We start from the raw sequence: 6,654 nt of genomic DNA, 5'->3' as shown, positions 1-6,654 counted from the left end.
CCCGAGACCCGCAGATGTTTTCATCCACTCTCATTTTAAATCATTCAGCACGTTAACACCCAACGTCCCCGGGAAGCTGGCAGCAGTGGGCAAGGCCTCTCTTGAGTCCGTCGTTCCGTGTTCACCTGGCGTGTCGGACATCTACACGAGCGGGGAGGAACGGCCGGAGCCTGTGTATCTGTGTTTTTGAAACAAATACCTTAAATAGCACTAATTTTTATTTGTAATATTTTTCTATAATGAAATAACTAGGCAAGGAGGTTTGATTTTCTAAGCAATCATTTGTGACCTCAGACATCCTCTGGTGGATGTTTTAATAAACTCACAGCAGGTACTTCCAAGATCGTGTGTGAGGGGCGGGGTGTGTGCAGATTTAAGTTGGCATCAAGCTGCATACTTTGTCTAGCTCTGTGTGATTCAGGTGTTTTTTTTTTAATAAAGTTGCCAATTTTGTGTCTGTAGTCACGTGAAAGCCCTGTTGAAATGAACAATCCTGTGGCCCCCAAAGTAAAGAATTCATGTGTAAAACACCGTGTGAATGATCTCATATCAGGTGTCCAGCTCTTTCCTGTGAATGGTTTTCTGCAGGAACATAGAAAACTCAATAAAATCCTCTGAATTTTCATAGTCCGTGTTGGCAATCTTTTCTTTCTTCATTTTTTAAATGAACTTGTGCTGAGAATGACACCGTCACTCCTGCAGAAGAGCTTATCCCCGTCCATGTGGATACTCTATGGAGTGAAATAGTAGTAGTCCACGGACTCTTGGTGGAGGGTCGTGTGGCATGGGCGTGGGTGTGCTAGGCCTGGTGTCATGGGGGGCTAAGGGGACTGCCAGCAGGAGTGCCAGGCTTGTTTGTGCCTGGGCTGTGCCCCTTACTGACGTGCATACCCACTTGAACGTTGAGTTCCTTAGTCTTGAAAGTGGGCAGGTGAATCCAGTGGTCTCCAGGGACCTTACAGCTTTGAGGTCCTATAGCTGGCTCTTAGCACCACAGAAGCAGAGGGAGAGAGGCACAGTGAAGGGGGGCCAGGCAGTTCGTGGCATTTGCTGCAGCACAGGGAGCCCCACATTCCGTCGAGCTTAGCATTAAAAATCAAAAACAGCCCACATCTTGGTGCCAGCTCCTCTGCAGACTTGCCAGGAAACCTCAGACAGCTTCTCAGAGGCTGTTCCCTAATTTCCAAAGTGAGGTTGCGTACCTGCCCAGGTGGCCTCACCGAGTTTTTATGAAAACTGCAATTTTTCTTTCCCCATCTGAATCCTCACTGGACTCTCTTGTTGTTAGGTTGGTGGGTGCCAGTGAGTCAGCTCTGACTCACAGTGACTCTGTGCACAACAGAACAAAACACTGCCTGCTCCTGCGCCAGCCTCTGAGCTCCTAGGAAACCAGGGGTGTGCGCTCTCTGTCCTCCTCACCCGGCCTGTGGCCCAGCACCTCCTCAGATTAGAGTCCAGCCCATGTTAGCAGCATGTGTTGCACAAAGGAATGACTTCTGTGAAACTGCTTTGTAAACTACTTGTTATGTGCCGTCAAGTTGGACCCGACTCATAGCGACCCCTCCTTGGGTTTCTGAGGCAGTATCAGTATGGAAGTAGATTGTCCAGCCTGCCTTCTGAGGAGTGGCTGGTGGGTTTGAACCACCAGCCTTCTGGTTAGCAGTCAAGTGCCTTAGCCAGTGTGCCACCAGAGCTCCCTAAACTACTTGTTAGTTGCCATCCAGTCGATTCCAGCTTACGGGTTCCATGTGTGCAGGCTGGAATGCTCCATGGGGTTTCAAGGCTTTGGAAGCAGCTCACCGGGGGTGTCTTCTGAAGTGCCTCTGGGATAGGATCGTCAGCCCCTGAGTTTGTAGCCCAGCACTGAGCTGTGCCATGCAGGGACCTGCAGCAGGGCATGTTGTTGGGTGCATCGAGTCAATTCCAGGTCATGCTGACACCACATGACCGTAGAACTGCCCCATGGAGTTTTCTAGGCTCTAGCCTTTTGGAAGCCTCTTGGTGGGTACCTCTTGGTGAGTTCCAACCACCGACCTTTGGCGGGTGATCAAGCCCTGACCTGTTCACACCATCCAGGGACCTGAACTACTGAGATCAATATTGAAGACAAATGGTAGAACCATTATTACTCCTACAGGGAAACTAGCTTTTTAGAACAGAACCAGAAATTAGTGAAGAGAGGGCATTTTCACTTCAAGATCATGTGGACTTGTGGATGTCAGGAAACTTGTATCATTCATGTAGATCTGGGGCCTCCCCGACTTTCCATGCCCGTACCACTCAATACCTGGTGAGTACCAGTAGTATGTCCAGGTGCCACATACAGTATGCAACAATGATGTTCATGTAGAAATTGATGGATTGGTGTATGTTTTATTGTTTTTATTCTCAACAACAACAAAAGTAAAATAAAGAGAACAACCCAATAGTGAGAGAAATAGGCAAGAGTGATGTTTCAGAGTGTGCATCTCTCTTTTTCAGCTTTTTACTTAGAAGAGCTGAGAGCAATAAACTAACCCCGTAAGGTAAAGTTCTTTGCAAATACACCATACTCTTGGAGGGGAAATTTCTGTCCTACTGAAGTCATTGGGTTTTTCAAGGCAGCCTGACACACTGGGCTTTTCACCTTCATTCCATTTAACAGATAGTGAGCCTCCATTCTGTGCCAGGCATTAGGCACATAGAAAACATCGTGAGCAAAGCAGAGAGCCCTGCCCTGGTGTAGCACACGATCCAGAAAGAAGAAACAGGCAGTTAAAAGAACAAGTAAGTATGTTCCGTGGTGTGTTGTTTGCTGCTGTGGAGTTGGCCTCCAACTCGTGGGGACCCCGTGCACAATGAAACCCAGTCCCGTGCCATTGCCGTCATCAGCTGTGGATCAGACCATTGTGATGGTTTGTGATTTTGGAAGTAGATTGCCAGGTCTTTCTTCCCAGTCTCTCTCAGTCTGGAGAATGCTGGAATCTATTCAGCATCATAGCAAATGAGCACATTAATGCCCATTTTTCAGAGGTAGGTCACCAGGCCTCTCTCATGGTGGCTACACATGAGATGTGTTGCCAGGAATCAAACCCAGGTCTCCCATGTGGAAGGTGGGAATTCTACCTCAACCACAATGCCTTCCCAACAGAACAAAACCGCCCAGTCCCGTGCCATCAGCGGAAGGCAGCCGTCGTGTTCCCTAGGGTGTTCCTCGGCTGGTTGTCGGAAGTACGTCACCAGGTCTTAGTCTGGAAGCACCACCGGAATCTGTTCAGCGAGTGGTGGGCTGCTGCACATGAGAGGCCCTGGCCAGGGACTGAACCCAGGTCTCCGACTTGGAAGGTAAGAATTCTACCCGCGAATGCTGTGTTGGAAGTTCATAAATGCTGTTGGGGAAAAAGGTAGAACAAGGTAATGAGAATCGGGTCCAAGTTTGGGGAGGAAGGGGCAGGACATAGTATTAAATACAATTGATTGGAGTTGGCCTTGATTAAAAGCAAGAACTGAAGGAGATGAAGGTTACCCAGTGTCTGGGGAAAATTCTCTTTTATAGTGAACAACTAATCTTGCCTAAAGAAGGAGCTCTGGTGGCACAGTGCCTAAGGCATTTGACTGCTAACCAGAAGGTTGGTAGTTCAAACCTACCAGCCACTCTGCAGAAGGAAGAGTGGGCAATCTCATTCTGTAAAGATTTACCACCTCAGAAGCCCAATGGGCGTCACTATGAGTTGGAATCAACTCGATGGCATTGAGTTTGGCTTGTTGGAGTTGACCTTTAACCCCTTGGAATGTCATGTCTGATAGGAATCTTTGTCTGGGGGCTGGGGATCCCTGGAAGAGTTGGAGACAATCTTGCTTATATGATGGAACCCCTATAAGAGCTGGATACCAAGGTTCGGGTGCGCTTCCCTTGTTGGCAGTACTCTGTCTTGTCACATCGTTACTAGGAGAGGTTAACGTTGTCCATAACATGGAAGCTTCATGTTTGGTACTTGTCCAGACTTCACCCTTTGTACTGCTTCTCTCAGTTGGTTTTAATGGGGATCCCTCCCCTGTAATAAACTGCAGTCATGAGCAAAACAGCTTTCTTTGAGTTCTGAGTCCTGAGGGTGGTTTTGGGAATCTTCCTGAACTTGCAATTGGTGTCAGAAGTGAGAGCGGTCTTGTGGGCTGCCCCTTCCAACTGTACGCTTGGCCAACAACAACACATCTTTCATACTAAAGGAATGGCTACAGCATAGGCCATACAGCTAGTGTGTGCTGGGAGCAGCAGAGACCACCATGGCTGGAACAATGAAGAGGTCTGCAACAGTGGAGATGAGGTCAGAGAATTCATGGGGCTTGATCTGCAAGGTGCTGTAGACCATCACTGGAATGTTGCCTTTTACTCGGAGTGTGATGGACCACTGCATGGTTTTGAGCAGAAGAGGACTGTGATCTGACTGACCTTTTCAAAGGTTTACACTTGCTGCCATGGGAAAATAGAGTGTGAGGAGGGTGAGTGCAAGGGTAAAAGCAAGGAGACCTTTTGGGGAAATTCTGGTGAGATGTGATGGTAGCTTGGATAAGGGATAGCAGTGGGAGTAGGGAGAATGGTCAGGTTCTAAATATGTTTTGATGACAGAGCCGCCGGATTTCCTGAAGTATTGATTGTGGAGTGAAAATGAAAGAGAAAAATTAAAAGTGACCTGAGGTTTTGGCCTGAGCAACTGGAAAGACAGAGAAGGCTGGGGGTGGGACAGATTCGGGGAGTGAAGATTGGGAATTCTGTTTTTCTCACATCGTGTTTGAGATGTCTTTGTAGCTGTCCAGGTGAAGATGTCAGGTATCGGGTAGGCAGCTGGTAATACAAATCTGGAGTTGGGAGAGCACTTTGGTCTGAAGATACCCATTTGTGAATGGTCAGAATGTCGAATTTAGAGCTGTGAGCCTGGGTGGATTCATCAAGTGAGTAGAGATAGACAAGAGGACCGGGGTGAAGAACTGGCAAGGGAGGCTGAGAAGTGACCAGTGAAGGGTGCCAAAAAACCCAAGTGAACAAGGTCCATCAAGGACAAGGAGAGTCACTTGTGTCAAATGCTGCCAACAGGTTGGGTAAGATGAGGTCTGACAAAAACCAGTTGTTCAGTCAATTCTGAATCATGGCCACCTCATGTACATCAGAGTAGACCTGTGTCCTGTACTGCTTTTTCTGAGGTAGGTCACCAGGCCTTTCTCCATACACTGGGCCCTCCTGAGAACATGTCCCAAAGTACGTGAGATGAAGTCTTGCCATCCTTGGTTCCAAGGAACATTCTGTCTGTACTTCTTCTAAGACACTTCTTCCTTCTTCCAGCAGTCCGTGGTATATTCAATAATCTTCACCAACCCCATAATTCAAAGGCATCAGTTCTTCCTTGATCTTCCTACTTGACTTCATACTAGAATCTTTGCTGGCATTGAGAGACCACTGCCCTTCCATCCTGGAGTAAAATTTTGTCAGGGAGTGAGTTTTTGTATGTTAATATAGTGGCCTGTGCGATCACAGTGTTCAGACATTGTCTTGAGTAATTTAGCTGGGCATGGACACTGCCAGTCCCAGTAACTTGTTAACTTTCTTCTAATTCATAAGATGAAGCTGCGGAAAGCATTGGCCTAGACTCCAGTGGGAGGTGGCCTTGTAGTTTTTAACTTTGCTGGGTATGCTTTCTATCCACTAAAAGAACAATATTATCTATACCACCGTAAACATGACTTAGTGGGGGAGGTGTCTGACTTCCACAGACTTCACAAAGGGGAGAATCATTATCTGCATCAACAGCCTGAGGCTGGTTCCTATGAGGCCTGAAGTCAGACATGACTCCACCCTTCAAACATTATACTGTTCTGACACCAGCTGTCCCTCCCACAGCACTCTGCACTTCTCTGCGGCATTCAAGAGTTTGTTGCAATGACCACACAGAACTCACAGAACATGCTTACAGTTACGGCGCTTATTAGGGAAGTAACAGGTTACAATTCAAGGTTCGCTCAGGATCCAGTTCTCCAGTCAGGACAGCTGCTTCTCAGCCGTGCCCACAAACATGCCTCTCTTGGCCTCTTGGTCCCTCAGGCCTCTTGGGCTGGCCTGGCCTCTGCTGTGCTCAGGCATGCATAACAAAGCTCTTTTAGCACTGCCAATTAATACCCAGAGGCCCCCTACTGTACCATCATGCTTTGTCCCAAATGTGCTCAGCTATAGCTCCTTGGGTTGACAAAACTAGCCCCACCAAGTGCCAGGAGGCACCCCACTCCACCAGGAAGCCTTCTGCCTGAAGGTACTCAGCTTTCTTGCCATAGGCCAGGAATCCCACTGCGGCATTTCCTGTTGGTCTCCTCGTTCTGCTGCCACCATTCCTCTGTTGCTGCTGCTCACCGCCTCCTCTCTGACGTGCTCACCGCCTCCTCTCTGTCGTGCTCACCGCCTCCTCTCTGTCGTGCTCACCGCCTCCTCTCTGTCGTGCTCACCGCCTCCTCTCTGACGTGCTCACCGCCTCCTCGCTGTCGTGCTCACCTCCTCTCTGTCGTGCTCACCGCCTCCTCGCTGACGTGCTCACCGCCTCTCTGTCGTGCTCACCGCCTCCTCTCTGACGTGCTCACCGCCTCCTCTCTGTCGTGCTCACCGCCTCCTCTCTGACGTGCTCACCGCCTCCT

The sequence above is a fragment of the Orycteropus afer genome, unplaced genomic scaffold, assembly GCF_000298275.1.
Source record: "Orycteropus afer afer isolate SDZICR_OR568_19922 unplaced genomic scaffold, OryAfe1.0 scaffold00006, whole genome shotgun sequence".
Classification (NCBI taxonomy): domain Eukaryota; kingdom Metazoa; phylum Chordata; class Mammalia; order Tubulidentata; family Orycteropodidae; genus Orycteropus; species Orycteropus afer.
Note: the sequence above shows the minus strand (reverse complement) of the source record.